We start from the raw sequence: 17,392 nt of genomic DNA, 5'->3' as shown, positions 1-17,392 counted from the left end.
CGCTTTTCGACAAATATTGTCTCTTTCAGTGATCTGTTTCCATGAAAAGATTATCTCAAAATAAATATATTTATCATTAGATCTAACTGTAATCTAAAGGAAATGAATAAATACCATGCACAATGCAACTCAGTACAAAAGTAAACTCTAATCAAATGTACAAAAATAACAGGTGCCCAAACGTCCTACATGTTGGCCGATTCAGAGAGGCCAATTTCACCTCAAATTTACAATATAATGTTAGTAAAACTCAAGATTTTTGCCGAAACGTCTATGCTGGTGTCGAAACGTCTTGGTGTCGAAAGGTCTTGGTGCCGAAACGTCCAGAATTCCTTTTTCTTGGTAGTACCTTCGCCATAAAATTCCCAGAAAAAGTTATATGATTCTTGTTTAATAGGTCACAAATAGTTATCACAACATTGTTGATGCCATTCTATCCACTATTAAGAGAGAAATCATGCAAAAATCGCTATCCGAGACTTTTGGGTTTCGGTCGTACTACATTTACCGCTTGCCGTAAAATTGAGTGACGGAAGGGCGGAAGTGGGTAGAGAGAAAACTTATGGCTTTTAAATACGAACTATTAAACTGTTGTATTTTGACGTATATTTGGATGTGTCCAGCTGAAGGTAATGTATCTTTTTGTCCTTAATTTTAGATTTCGTTAAATACAATGTTAACAGTGTTGCCATTAGGATGAACGTAAAATTCCAATCTTCGTGCACGGATCCAGGAATTTAGCCTACTCTGAGCAAATTTGAACTACTTACTAGGGTTCCAATCAATATCAGTCTACCTTTGATCCGATCAAAGATCTAATTTTAATTAGATTGAATCTAGTTAGAATAATCAAACTGTGTCTAGGGACAATGGGACCTCATTGGGTCCATAGGACATCATTTTAACGATAGAACATTCAACAGGTTGGGAACACTTCCCCTATAGCGAGATTAGTTAGAATAATCTAACTGTGTCTCGGGACAGGCCCTCACCACAGTTAGAATACCTCCCATATACCCGTAATGTAGCAGAAAATTGCGGAATCGCTCCAAAACGAGTTTAAAATTATCAAAGAATAAACGCGTACATTTAAAGTTAAATTTATATACAACTAACCTCATTGGTAATTTGTAAGTCCTTAACACTGTAAAAAATCGTATAATAATATTGTAAACTCAACACTTTGAAATGTCACTTTTCTCGATTCGAACTGACTGCCATTTTACCGGAAACTGCCATCGGAACACCCTGCTGCATGCTGTTTTCCAAAAACGAACGCTTACCTAATTTGCAAATAAGAACGGCCCAAGTGGGTCGTTAAGATAACTTTCCAAATGCATATGAGTGATGTGTTACATAATTTTACCGAAACATGCACTGTGTGCAATTTTCATTTTGCTACATTGCAGGTATATAGGACGCATTCTATCGTTAAATCGGGTCCGTAGGACATTATCATTTTAGCGATAAAACATTCTATCTATAGCGAGATATTCTCGCTAAAACGCGATTATCCCTCTCTAGCGAGAATAAATATATCGCGTACAACAGAGAAAAACACCCGCGGAGTACATCTTTTCGTGATTCACGTGAAAAGAAGAAAAAGTGCTAAAATGTTTGATACTTCTGCAAATATACGAATCAAAACAAAAACACTCACGATGTGTATTGGATTTCAGACTGCTTCCCTCTTACGCAGCAACTTTGATATGCAATTTCATTATTATGTTGTCAATTTCATAGAAACAATTGGTATCATGTTGAGTGCGTGTCGCACTTATTCAGCGTTACACGGGATTTGCCATTATTTTCAATAAAGACGCCAAAACTCCTGTTTTTGGTAATGTTTATTTCTCGCTAAAGAGGGATAATTGCGTTTTAGCAAGAATATCTCGCTATAGGGGAAGTGTTCCCAACCTGTTCAATTCTAGATTGAATCTGACAATTCAAGGGCTTTAACATTTCTTACTTTCTTGAAAGTATAAATATAACCCGCGATCCCTTCTCTGGATCTATATGCCATTTAAGCATTTCCAGTACTTCTCTCTCGAGAAGTGGACAGGCAAAGCCTAATGTACATGTATCCACTTAATTTGTTTTGTGAAATTATTTGTATCGATTAGTGATGAAACGATTGTCGCCGATGATCGATTGTCGGTCGTTCAGAGACCTACGATGCTACTAATCGATTACAAAATAAAAGTCGCCAATATCGTTGACCAAACAAAATCCGGACGTCACTTCAACTTTGTTCAAATTTTATTTTCTGTATGTCAAACCCGATCAAAAATAAGCAAACAAAATGGCGGGAGATATGAAGGACGGTAACAACAATGACATTCAACAGTCAAATAAAGGAGCCTATCTCTGATATCTACAATACATTGAGATTATAGATAAATTCCATTACTTGATATATTGGAATTCTGATTTATTTACCAGTGAATAAATGAAACAAAGAAAAATTCAAATGTTGTTTCCATAAATTTAATGATTCTGTTACATCTAATTTGAGGGGAAAACACTTAAATGCCAATTCCGATTATAATCGATTACATGTGTCCGATTATTGCCGATAATCGATTGTGGTTTTTGGTCCGATTGCCCATCACTAGTATCGATCAATTCGTTTGTCTATCATCATAGCTAAGTGGTTTAAGCATTGGGCTGGTGAATGGCAGATCTTGAATTCAAATCTGCCAGTCTTTTGTTCATTTGTGTTAATTTGAAATAATTTTTTGAAAATCATGGGTTTATCCAAATTTACATATTTTCTGCCTTTTTGGCATATACACTTATTATATATCATTATATCTTTTATGATTAAATCAATTCGTACTGTTCCTTGGGGATCCGGGTTAGAATAGGTCCTCAGTACCCCTTGCTTGTCGTAAAAGGCGATCCTTCGGATGAGACCACCAAAACCGAGGTCCCGTGTCACAGCAGGTGTGGCACGATAAAGATCCCTCCCTACTCAAAGGCCATAAGCGCCGAGCATAGGACTAATTTTGCAGCCCTTCACTGGCAATGGTGATGTCTCCACATGAGTGAAATATTCTCGAGAGGGATGTTAAACAATATTCAATCAATCAATCAATTTGTACTGATTTGAGAAACTATATCTGGGTGTAGTGATCGAGCCACCTTAATCTATATAACCTTCATGTTTTGATTCTTGAAAATGTATAAATGTTGTGATGGTTGATGCTTTGACCGATGCTTTTACTTTTAAAATGTGCCTGATTTTACATAATAAAACACTTATTTCTATAGTCTTTTCCTGGTTATTCTCCCTTAGGACATCTGTGGGGGTTCCCACAGGTAATGATAGCTCGAAGGCTTGCCAATGTATTATATAACAAAGTTTATGGAACGCACATTCAAAAACAATGCAATAATACATATCTGCACTCGCTGTCAGACTGCCAGGTAGAAAAGCTCGAGCTGCAGGGATCAGATATGTGAAGTAATGCATCCACTACAGCAGAAGTGCATGAGGTGCTGATCTAACAGAGTTAGCGAAAGACGCTGGACTACCAGATATCTCCGGTGAATTTTTGATTTGTCTGGTAAAACTTAGAAACTCAGCTGACAAACTGTCCGGTAGATATTAGCAAACAAAAAGGGATCATATCTGAGTTGTTTATTGGCTTTTGTGCAAACAAAAACTTCGTTTGGTATAGATAACTTGCTTTTGTACAACAAATGTTCTTTCCCAGAAATTGTAAGCCCACTCCGTGCGTGGCTTTCGATCAATATCACACATTTCATTCTACTTCCGATTGTGTGGCCTATCACATGGTTGAAAAATCGTAGTTCAGACATAAAAAAGGAAGTTGAATATGTAAACACAGGTGCTTGAACAGTATGTCAACATAATCATTTATCTCCCTCCCCTTTAGTTTACAACAATATATATTTTTATTGCAATTGGTTTTCGTCCGTTGTCGTCCGTCGTGCATTAACAATTGAATATTTTTAACTTCTTGATAACTACCATTCCAATTCTTTTCAAATCTGGTATGAGGCATCATTGGGACAAGGGGGACATAAAAATGTAAATTTCAGGATTCCTGCACCCCTGGGGCCTCAGGGGTGGGGCAAAATCTGCTCAAAATTGACCAATTTTCAAATATCTTCTTCTAAAGAACCACACACATGTAGGAAAAACTAAATGCATATAATGTAGAGCAGGAAGGCTTCTACCAAAATTGTAAATTTCATGATCCCCGGGGTAGGGGTTCTGACCCCAGGGCGGGGCCAAACTTGGTATATAGTGTTTATGTGTAAAACACTTAAATAACGTCTTTATAGTGTTATGGATACTAAATTGAAAGTAAATATATTTAGAAAGAACAAGTAGTCTTTTACCAAAATTGTAAATTTGATAATCCCAGGGATAGGGGTTTTGGTATCGGGGTGGGGCCAAAATGGTTATGCAGTTATTGAATGTGTGAACAATAGACATTTTTAACTTCTTCTTGATAACTATCATTCCAATTCTTTTCAAATCTGGTATGAAAGATATATTTGGAAGAAGGGGAACATGAATTGTAAATTTCAGAATTCCTGCACCTGTGGGGCCTTAGGGGCGGGGCAAAAATTGACCAATTTTCAAAAATCTTCTTCTCAAGAACCACACACATGTAAGAAAAACTAAATGAATAGTGATGTAGAGCAGGAAGGCCTCTACTAAAATTGTAAATTTCATGATCCCCGAGGTAGGGGTTATGACCCCAGGGCAGGGCCAAACTTGGTATATAGGGCTGAATGGATAGAGCAGGTAGTCATTTACAGTGGAGCCTCGTTAATCCGGACACTTTGGTTCCCAGCAAAATCGTCCAGATAAATGAAACGTCCGGATAATTGAATCGCATATTTTCTACCTTTGCATAAGTAACCAATACGTGCCTACTTTATTGATGCATAGTGAATTAAACACATTATATCATTGGATTTAACCATTTGCATTAGCAAATAAATTATGATAATGTTAACATTTACATGTATTTCAAAGCACTAAAATTTAATGTACGTGTTCAGTGTATTTGCCTGTGTTTACATTGTACATACATATGACCCCTACATATAAATATACAAAACTGTGAACCGTATGCACTAAAACAAATAATGAAGCACTTTATGTAACTATAGGTAAATAAATCATTAGTAACTAACATAATCATTTACACTTCAAACATTTTATCACAAATTTACTTCTTAAAGAGGCCGGTAATTTCCATCTGTCACGATTCACGGGTTCGGCGGTCTGTTAAAACAATCTTCACCGTCCAAAGTTGATATAAGACTTTCGTGATTATCATGTCAGTTGACAACATTCTTTAACCAAAATTCAATCTGCCAGAGTTCATATTTCTTATTCTATAATTATCCAAGACAATATCGGGAGAACAAAATCATTTAAGCTCGTAATATCAAGACCTACTACTGCTTTGACCTAGACACGCGCACCTATTATTTTCATGATGCGATAATAACGGAACAAAACTCGGGTGAAACTAACATTACAGTTACATACAGAATTTAATTGTCATTTTCCTTAAAATGGTAATTTTCTCACTTCTACCCAGAGTTAAAAATTCGAAAGCAATAAAGCTCTACAACATCGTAACAAGAATCAATCGTACACAGGTACATTCTACATGCGTGACATTCTAAACGTTAAAAACTTATACTACATATACATGTGAATGAACATTCATGTATATTTCACGCCAATCAACAGTATAAAATCCAGAATCTACACTCTTTAGATTTGAATAAGCCGATATCAATTTACGAATCAGTACAACTGATATGTGTAGCAATTAAAAAATTATCATTACGGCATGATGTTTAATTTAGTAATACTATTAGGGTATTGATCAAGACTATAAAAATAATATGCTACTAACAGATTTATTTACAAAATTCAACACTACACGCAATAAAAATCTCATGTGCGAAAATTGGCAATACAATGTCTCGATCGGCACGTGCTATCTAACGGACTTATAAGCACACACCACCTAATTGGAGGGAGGTGTTGACAGGGTACAGGTAATCGCTTCCATTAGACAGTTTGGCTTGTTTTCTTTATAATTTACGCCTTGCTAGAAGTGTCCGACACAGACCTTCCCTAAACAAAATTACCGTCCGGATTAACGGTACAATTTTCAAAGCATTATAACGTTTTGTAGTAAAAAGTGACCGTCCGGATCCGGAACGCGAATTTCCGGATTAATGATGCAAAATAATGTATAAAAATTTCGTTCCTTAGAAAAATCGTCCGGAAGGTGAAGCGTCCGGATTACCGAGGCTCCACTGTACCAAAATTGTAAATTTGATTTTCTCCAAAGTAAGGGTTCTGACCCCAGGTTAGGGCCACAGAACCCCAGGGTAGTATAATAGTATGTATGTGTAAATTTGCTGATACTGTATAAAATCTAAATGCATATTTAGGAATAGCAAAATAGAATGTACAAAAAATGGTGAATTTCATAACCATGCAGTCCAAATTAGTCATATCTTTTGATGTTTCAATGTTCATACACCTATTATTTAAAGCCTTTCTTCAGTGTATGCACTTTTGAGGGCAGTGAAGTTTTAAGAACACATTTTGCTTTATATTGTTGCTGAACATTAGAATTTAGCTTAGGTATTCAGAACAGGAATTTTTTTCTAGATTTCATAGCTCATGAAGTAGTGATACTTTTTTGCTAGTATTCAGGTGACTGATAAGGCCTGTGTCCTCTTGTTCAACAACATGTAGATGCTCCACAATAATTGTCGTGCTTTTTATAGCAACTTTATCAGACATAGCTTATATTTTTTTCCTCTTGAAGAAGTTCTAGTTGCAATGTGATTGTGAATAAATGTTATAAAATGATATATGACATCACCGTCCTCTTGCACAACGATGCTGCCGAGAAATGCAATCTGAAATACTAGACATAAATCATTAAATTTTTAATCAATATAAATGAAACTGGTAATGTATGTGTATGAGTGTGGTCTGGCTCCCTGTGGGTGTATTTTAGCGATACATTGGTGTTTTTGATACATTCTGTGATGTTTTGGTAATTATCAGTTGTTTTTGGTGTTTCTGCGAATTCCATGGACCCATGGAAATTGGTACTATTATTTTCGCTCTTTGTCACACATTTTTAGGCTTATTTTGGGCTTGCAGAAACCAAAATTCCTTAAGGCAGCCCCCTCGACCCCCAGTCTATTTCAGATATTTTGAAAGTTCACAGAATCATCGCTGACCACAGCACATTCCTCTGATTCTGACACAGTACCAGGGCTCAACATTAAGGCTTGTCCGGAACCAGTGGAAATTTTTTTTCGGACAAGTGAATATTGACGGGCACTTGTTCGATTGGACAAGTGCTTTTTTTATGTAAAGAAGTCTCCAAACAATTTGGTGAATAGTTTATCAGTAGTTCAGAGTCGGAAGTAATGCATGAAAAATGAACTTCAATCCCGATATCAATCGCTATGTAAACTAGCTCACACTCGATCGGGATCGGTGTTCACTTATTGCGCAATAATAATAATAATAATGATTGGTTTTATATAGCGCCTTTTCCAGCGTATGCTGCTCAAAGCACTTTACAATAATCAATGTACATTATTACCCCAGCAGACCTTATATCAATCTAGAACTTTCTCAGCCTCTTAGGAAGCATACAGTGCAAGCTGCCATTACAAGCGCTAGAGCACTAACATTCTAACAATATCTTTCACTGTTTATAGCCAGGTACACCTTTTACACTTGGGTGGAGTGAGGAAATTCATGTAAAGTGCCTTTCCCAAGGACACAACGTCAGCCCTGCTGCGGCCAGGACTCGAACCCACGACCTTTCGGTCGAGAGTCTGACGGCCTAACCACTAGGCCACCGACGCCACGTACTACTTTCAATTATCCAATGGATCTTACGAAGTCATTGATTCAAGAAAGGAAGTCTAGATAAAGTTTTGTTTTCTGTGTTGTTTTTATCAAGTGAATAACATCAAATTTCAATCAAGCAGGTATAAAAATGGACTATATCTTCAGTAAATTAAACACAGTTTTCAAGTTGACAATATTAGATCTTTTTGGAAATTTTTTCAGACAAGTGAGGTTGAAGTTCGGACAAGTAAATATCTTTGTCCCTATTCCGAATGGACAAGTAGGACAAAAAGTTAATGTTGAGCCCTGAGTACTGTCCAGCATCATTGGTATCCCTTCAACTGAAACAAATGACTTTATGATTGACCTCGTCATCAGATAAATTGAAAATCCACCACTGTCTTTGAAGGTTCACTCTAACTGTGCATTCCTGTCTCTGGCATAGAGTTACCTGGCTCCTCAAACTCGATTGTTGACTCTTGGCCTTCCGTTGACAAATCCAATGACCCCTTTACAACTTCAGTCAGTATTATGCCCTCTACTGCCCCTACCACACAACTACACATCACTTCTGACCTCTTACCCACAGACAAATCTAATGGCTCAGACTGACACTGGACCCGATAGTCCGTATTAGAACCCATCCTTTTGTATGACCTCTGTTGTCCACTTAAGCCTAAATGAATAGTCATTGAATTATCAATGACCTCTGCCCATCGGAGATACTATTATCTAAACATTGGCCCTCGAGCTGAGAAAACCTACTAAAATTAACAGTACTATCACTGACTGGAGTAACAAACCCTTGAGAGTCTAATTTACAAACACCCGATTTGACCTGACTTCAGAGGGATGAACTTCACTCAAACAGTCTGACCGAGATCCCCATGCCCTACAATCCTAGACTGTAACGGGGGTAGGAATCAACAAAAGTTTGCAAGAATTGACTCAATGTATTACGTACTTGCGCCAATGTATCCTACCGCCACTCTTTAAAGGAATTCATTTCCTCATGAATCACATTATTATCAAACCCTAACAAGATTTGTTTGTAAAACATTTAGCCCCCCATGGTGCAAAATTGAAAAGGGTTATAAATACACATGCATCATTTAATTGATAGTAGTGTCATGAATTCAAAATATTGTGCAGACAATATCTTACTATGTCAAAAGTGGATTGACCATGTGACCTAAAAATCAATAGGGACCATCTACTCCTTATGCTGTACCAGTGTACCAAGTTTGGTGTCAATCAAGCAATTAATTCTTAAGATATAGGAAATAATATATTACTATGTCCAGTTTGACCCTTAATCATGTTGCATCAAAATCAATAGGGGTCATCTTATCCTGAATATGTACATGTGTACCAAGTTTGATGTCTGTCAAGCAAAGCGTTCTCAAGATATTGAATGGACAGTATATTCTCATGTCCAGTTTGACCCTTGACCTTTGCCCATGTGACCTCAAAATCAATAGGGGTCATTTTCTCCCAAAGATGTACTAGTGTACCAAGTTTGATGTCTGTCAAGCAAAGGGTTCTTAAGATATTGTGCGGACAGTATCTTCCTATGTCCAGTTTGACCTGTGACCTTTGACCATGTGACCTAAAATCACTAGGGGTCATCTTCTTCTGAAGATGTACCAGTGTACCAAGTTTGATGTCTGCCAAGCAAAATGTTCTCAAGATATTGAGTGGTCAGTATATTCCTATGCCCAGTTTGACCCTTAACCTTTGACCAAGTGACCTCAAAATCAATAGGGGCCATCTACTTCTTTGGATGTACCAGTGTATCAAGTTTGATGTCCGTCTAGCAGAGGGTTCTCAAGATATTGAGTAGACAATGTCTTCCTATGTCCAGAGTAGACTGACTTGACCTTTTGACCTGAAAAACAATAGGGTCCTCTTCTACTCATAACCAACCTACATAATTATGAAATATCATCATGATCAAGTGAATGGTTCTCAAGATATTGAGCGGACAACATGTGACCGACATACCGACCGATCGATCGACAGGTACAAAGTGATATCCCCCTCTTTAATAATGTCCTTCAAACATCACTATGATTATATACATGTATTCCCATGACCTGAAGTCACCACTGTGTTACCTGGAGACCCTTTACACTGAGGTTCACTGTGCCACATTCCATGTGTCAAACCCATCCCCCTACCCTCTTTGTAGTTACCTGGAGATTCAATTAACACTTGACCCATGCTACCATGCGACAGGCAACTTATCCTCCAACCCAGCTGGTGGTTATCTGGGGACCCTACTACCCAAGGTTCACCATGCCACCCCTCAAACAGTGAGCAATGGTCTATCCCCTTACCATTGCTCCACATTATCACACGAGACATAATGACATTGACTTATCATGCTCTGACAAATATCATGTGACTAAAACCCAACATGGCTGTCACAATGTTAAACATGTGTGTCCTGCCGAGAATCATATCTTCCTGCTCGCAGTGTCAATATAGTCTTTTCTCGGTTATTCTTCCTAAGGGTATTGGCGGGGTTTCCTGCAGGTAATAACTCGAAGGCTTGTCAATGTATAATAAAGTTTATGGGACGCATATACAAAAACAATACAATAATACACATCTGCACTCGCTGCCAGGCAGAAAAGCTCAAGCTGCAGAGATCAGATATGTGAAGTAATGCATCCGCTACAGCAGAAGTGCACGAGGTGCTGATCTAATGCTGTCAAATTCACAACATTTCTACAGTTATAACATCTAATATAGATGCATCTGTCATAAGGAAATTATCACTTCCATAATTTTCACACGTTTGCATTATTCATGAGTAAACTAATTTTTATCCTGATTGGCGGTAGAAAGAAATTGAAAATCTAAAGGTGGAAAATTTAGTAAATGTGAATTTTGTTCTTTGAAAAGCATTTTGTCATATCACTTTTGATTAAACATATGCTATGTTGATATCAATAAGAATACTTATTTTGGCTATTTCAAAAAGCTCTCTGAGAGACCAAATGCGTGTGTACTAATTTTTCCAAATTTTCCTACTTTAATATATTTTTGATTCTTTTCTACATTCATAGTTCAAACCCAGGACAGGGAACATATGAAAATGGATTAAAATTTCTTTGTGACAGATGCATGCATTAATATTAAAGTTATGGAAATAACACGTCTATTATGTAAATCCAGGCATAACGGAGTTGATATTTTAAAAAATGTCGGTCGGGTTGAAGTGTAAATCATCACCAGTTACAGCAGCATTTACCCGTTTTCCAGAGTTTGCGAAGGCTATGCCAGGGTGTTGCTAAAATGCAGAACAGAAAACAGAATGGAACTTACTCCTCCTAGGCATCTTATCCCACCTCTATAGGTGTGTCCAGGGGTCCGTGTTTGCCCAACTATCTATTTTGTATTGCTTATAGGAGTTATGAGATTGATCACTGTTCATTATCTTCATCTTGCATTGGAAAGAACAATTAACGTAGGTTGCGGGTTTACAGACCATTTTTTCTCACTCGAAAACCCCATCTGAAAATTTGACCGATGTATCTTGACAATGTATACTACTCTGTGAAAATTGTTTTTCATTCAACAGCAGTCTTTTGGTAATTACGTCTTCAACATACCATTGTTTTAACGGTAGCGACACTGTTTTCCATTGAATTATATAGAAAATAATAGTGATTGACTTTATTCATTGCATGCTTAATTCTACTTAAAATAGACAGAATTTTGTGCTGTTCATCTTGATAAAATTAATGTCAAAGCGACAATTTGAAAAATATTTATGAAAAAAATTATGGGGTATTCGAGTTCGTTTTTTAAAGAAAAATATGTCAAAGTTTGATAAAAACCATCAAAGCAACAATTTTTAACAAATAACGTTACAAATGTTCGCGACGTCATTCAACAACGTTATTCATTTACTTTTCATGCATCACTTCAAAAAGAACTCAAAACAACGTTATTGAAGGGGAAATCAAATATGTATGGACAAAATGATCAATTATTTACAAAATGTATATCGCAAAATTTCTTCATATATATAAATGTGTACATGTATTGCGCTATATATCTAAATTGTGTTGCGCGGCTAATATTTGAAATTATTTTCTTCTTTTGCGATCGCATGATCGCATTAACAATGAATAAACTAATATAGCCTAGAGTACATGTAATATTGTAATTTTATTTTTGAATCCCATTAAGATTAAATTTTCATATACATGTAGTTTAATCATGTCTTAATATTCTAACCAGAAATACAACTAAAATTGTTTCTATTTTACAATATATTTATGTTTATCTAAAACCCCCCTCACAAACACATAGAAATGCTCACTTTCCCAAGCCAAATAACCCCTCGAAAACATGAACGCGGTTTAAAATTATAATTATTTGTAACTTGTATTGCAGATTCACTTAAAACGTCAACTATTTTTTCTAATTTTCAACCAACTTCACATTCTTGTTCTTTGATATACATTTAGAGTCTTGAGCCCATATTGCAGTGTTTGAAATAACCGTGCGCCCGACCGCCCGAGACGCATGTAATTTACCATAGGCGAATAAATTTCTTGGTATAGTCGCCCGATCGGACGTGATAAAATTTCTGCTAAATAAAACTTAGATGAATCAACTTCATTATTGTACCTGTAACTAAATGGACAGACCTCGTCAATTGAGTACATATTTTACTGCATATCCTACCGTATATAAAAAATTTAATACAATATAATGTACTAGAAACAAATTAGGTCCATCGTACTTCATTAGAAGATAGATACATGTAGCAACACATGCAAAAGTAATTCTAAAATATGCAGGGCAAGTAGGTCTATGGCAGGGCTAACAATTTTTACAAGCAGTCAGCCCTGCATGTCTAGCTAATTTTACAGCGAGTTTCAAACACTCCTTGAGGTGGGCAGTTGTAAGGTTCAACTTTGCTAGAATACATGTATTGTTAGTTTGCTGTTCTCCAATACCGGCATTCATTTGTAAATATGATCACATTTCTCTCACTCTCTCTCTCTCTCTTTCTCTCTCTCTCTCCTACTCATATAGTCAACTCCTGCTCAATTTTTTCTAGGGGTTCTGGAAATGTTTTCAGAGACAATTGCAGCAGGACACATTGAAACATTTCTATATAGGATATCCCTGTCTAACGCTTTTAATTAGTCAATGTTGTCCAATTTTCACGTATGATGGGGTAGGAATAAAATTATGAACTCGCCATTTTCAAATGTCTGCCATAAACGCGTCAAATCTCTGAATTAAACTTTCATTAACTGGGAAACTCCCGTCCGAGTTTTCTCGGGTTCTAAAAACGCTTATAAAAGCATTCCAAACATCGCCAGCTGTCTCACCTCCCCAAGTTGTCCGCTGCTAAACTTTATACAGTAACAATATAAAACATTACTAGCCGAAATTTTGCACCGGAAACGAAAAGACTTAACAAAATTAAACGAAGTATGTTCTACTTTGATAATAATTGTTGGTAATATTTATGTGATATCAGTAAAGGTAAAGTATTTCGTTCTTTATATTCAGTCAATGACCCATGTATACTTTATTCAGACAACTGTTACGTCACAATTGAATGTGCACGTAAAAAGACGTCGAGTCGTAGGATTTGTGTACCCGAAAACGATGGCGTAAGCAAACCCGCGACGTACGTTAAGGTACGATTGTATACATAAAAAGGCCCAAAAATTTTCTTTCTATAAAGTGTGTCAGGAATTAACCTTAATCAGCGATTTAAGAAAGTAAAATACATGCCAGGTATACTATGTCAACAAAATCAGAATGATATTCCTAATTGGAAAGCATTATGACATCATGATTAAGATATTTCCCACCTAATTTTTTTCAAAATAAGCTTGAATACTGTCAAATGTCATACAGATTATTGCTCAGGAAAAAATGTGCGCATTTGTCGAGCAAAATGAAAATGTGCATTATTTTAAGATGAAAAACATACTTGAATATGAATTTGCTCGATGCATGCGCTGTATGTTTTCTGAAAAGAAAACCACCTAAATTTGTGGATTTGCAATTTTATGCCAACTTCTAGCTCTCGTCATATGACACAAATCATTTTGCTGATCAAACTGAGCGGAATTTGGGTTTGCTAATCCATTCCTTATTTGAATGCCAGGGTTTGAGCTCCAAGTGAAATCATCAATATTTTGGGCCAAATGACTTTAGAAACTGTACCTACTTCTTTAAGAATTATAACTATTAAAATAGTGTTAAGATAACACAAAAAAGTCGGGCAGATATGCTTTGTTATGTTCCCCAAACAAAGTTTGGGAACATATTGTTTTTACTGTGTTTCTTATTATTATTAAGCTCTTTTGTTTCCAACGGAAGACCTAATGATTGTACTGTTTATTATTATGAAGGTCTTCCGTTTAAAACAGAAGACCATCTAGTGATTGCCCAGTTTACTAAGGTGTTCTGTTTCCAATGAAGACCTTATTGTTATTGTAAACTTTTTTTCCCCTCCATTATTATTAAGGTCTTCCGTTTCCAAGGGTAAACTACATGTACATCCTGGTTATGCATCCGGGGGTTTGCTACTATATGCTTTCGTATTGATATAGTGATTCATGTGTCTTTAAATCCCCCCCCCTTTGTTTTAGGGAAACATTCTCCAAAATCTCAGACCGTCTAATGCATATATGATGAAAACTGACGGTATTTTGTTAAACGATATATATAGAACATAAGTTGTAAATAATTGGGAGATCTACTTAATAAAACCACGGTTTAAGGGTCATGTCCATAAATGAGGGGCAGGAGAGGTCATTTCTTGAAAATCATTAAGGTCTTCCGTTTCCAACGGAAGACCTTTTTGTTATTGTAAGTTTTTTTTTCTGTATTATTATTATTTTTTTCTCTTACAAATTTTGTGTGCAATTTTTCGAATATGCGTCAATGGATTTTTTGTGAAATTTTCAGGGATGGTAGATATTTACTTAAATTAAAAACTCGTTTTTCTGATTTTGATTACATCACTTATTACGTAAGATATTGACGTTTTTCCAAGTTTCAGAGGGTCACTTTGTCCAGGAGTGTTCTCGAAAACTATGAAAGATATCAACTTCAAATTTTTAGCGATTGTAGAGGAGACTTTGTAGATGTGATTAGGCATATTGTGATTTTTTTGTTTGTTGCAAAAGACGCCGAAGCTCGCCTGGACTCAAAAATGTGTGACAATTTTTGGGTGCAATATTTGATACATTTTCGTTTTTATTCTTTTATACAAAAATAATTTGTAAAGACATATATAATAAATGTAGATAATGACAAGACCTATTCTACGATATCAAGTTTTAGGGGCCATTTCCTCAAATAAAGGGCCAATGGGGTCAAAAGTATTTTCTAGATATTTAAAAAACTGTAACAAGATTTTGTTAAGCATTATTGAAGCAAAAATGTTTGTTTTGATGTTTTGCAACTGCTGATGCCAGCAAAATGATCATTGATTACGCAATAAGGGATTTTAAAGGGACTGGTTCACGATTTTTGATAAAAATATTTTTCATTTCAGATGGTAAACATTAAAAATATAACTCATTTAATGTTGACGGCAAAAAATTTGACCTTCTGCATGCAAGAATAAAAGCAAAATTTTAGCCTTAAATCTGTGTTATATAAACAAAGACTCGAGTCTTTTTATGTATACAAACAAACAAGTGAAATATTGATTTTGTAATATAAAGCATCTTAATTTTGCATAGTTACAAATTTTAACTTTTAGATGACAAATTTTACCCCAAAAATGCTTGAAATGCAAAAGATATAATAAAATTAGATTGAGATCCATTTCTTTAGAAAATTTCGTAAACAATAACATACCACAATCTTTGTTTACAAAACAAATAAACTCTTTAAAATGAGCTTCTGTGATAATGTATAACCTTAATTTTTATGTGAAGTCTTTTAGACACATTAGACAGAAGATTTTGATCAATAAAAGTGAAAAAGAAAATTTTGGGGAAAATCGTGAATCAGTCCCTTTAAGGGGAATAATGTATAAAACTTTGATACATTCTATCTCTTACAGGAAAAATATTTTGTAAAACATCATATAATTTCAAATTTTGTCTTGCATTCCCTTTTAAGGAATTCAGGGGATGGCCCCTAAAACTGAATATCTTATATATCTTGAAAACTAAAAACATTTTGTTAAACTTTATAGAACAAAAGTTGTAGATAATGTAGGCCTATTCGACCATTTCAAGATTTAGGGGCTAGCCCCTGAAATAAAGGGCCAAGAGGGGTCAAAAGTAATTTCTAAATATCTCGAAAACTAAAAAAATTCTGTTAAACATTATTGTAGCAAAGTTGTTTGTTTCAACGTTTAGCAACTGCTGATGTCACAAAGGGAAACTTGATTGCGTAATAAGGGATTTCAAGGGGAATAATGTACAAAACTTTGGTGCTTTCTAACTCTTAAACAAAAAACCGTTATGCAACATAAAATGGTCAGAATGTGGCTGTAAACAATATGTCATCTCATAATTTTGTCTTACAACCCCTTTCAAGGAATTCATGACCCGGTCCCTAAAACTGATTATCATATATCCTATCCACATGCAGCCATAGCGTAAAAATGCATAATGACCAAAACAGAGATTGCAACCCCCTGCGCTTGGTCCCAGGTAAGGATATGTTAACAGAACAATTTTGCATCCCAACAATTCATTTAGACGTCTATAATATTTCTTTCAATTCCAAATAATTTCACTCTTGATTTTAACCAATCATGTAACACCTACACATTTATACTTCTGCTCAATCTTGGGTAAACTACATCCGGGTTATGCATCTGGGCCTTTGCTACTCTGTTTTCTTATTGATATAGCAATTTATGTTTTTATATACCGGCCCCCCTCTTTTCTTAGTGGAACATTTTTCAAAATCTCCAACCGTCTAACCCATATATGTTGATTGATTGATTGACTTAATATTGTTTAACATCCCTCGAGAGAATATTTCACCCATATGGAGATGTCACCACTGCCAGTGAAGGGCTGCAAATTTAGGCCTATGCTTGCCGCTTATGACCTTTGAGTAGGGAGGGATCTTTATCATGCCACACCTGCTGTGACATGGGACCTCAGTTTTTGCAGTCTCCCCATTTAGTCACCTTCTATGACAAGCAAGGGGTACTAAGGACCTATTCTAACCTGGATCCCCACGGGATCATATTTGTTGAAAACTGACAGTGTTTTGTTAAACAGTGTACAACAAAAGTTGTTAATAATTAAGAGATCAATTCAATAAAATCAAGTTTTAAGGGTCTGTTCCATAAATGAGGGGCCAGGAGGGTTCATTTCGTTAGAATTATTAATGGAAGACCTTATTGTTATTGTAAGGTTTTTGTTAAGGTCTTCTGTTTCTAATGAAATCGTGCAAAGCGTTATTGCGCTGTGGTACAATACGCATTACATATCGAACAGCCCTCGTACATGTAGTGTAGATTTATTTATCATT

The 17,392-nt window shown here is 35.8% G+C and overlaps 1 protein-coding gene across 3 annotated transcripts in view; it reads left to right on the top strand.

Annotated features, from left to right (window-relative positions):
* The first annotated feature begins 322 nt into the window (after positions 1–322).
* LOC125682956 (phosphatidylinositol 4-phosphate 3-kinase C2 domain-containing subunit alpha-like) overlaps positions 323–17,392 on the top strand; it is a 372,533-nt gene continuing 355,463 nt past the window's right edge. For all 3 annotated transcript variants that reach the window (XR_007372745.2, XM_048923599.2, XM_048923598.2), the window contains exon 1: positions 323–629. The gene's annotated coding sequence lies outside the window, so the exon portion shown is untranslated. The remainder of the gene's footprint in view (positions 630–17,392) is intronic.

This window comes from Ostrea edulis, chromosome 6 (genome assembly GCF_947568905.1).
Source record: "Ostrea edulis chromosome 6, xbOstEdul1.1, whole genome shotgun sequence".
NCBI lineage: Eukaryota > Metazoa > Mollusca > Bivalvia > Ostreida > Ostreidae > Ostrea > Ostrea edulis.
The sequence above is the reverse complement of the archived record's forward strand: the minus strand, read 5'-3'. Positions and strand labels throughout refer to the sequence as shown.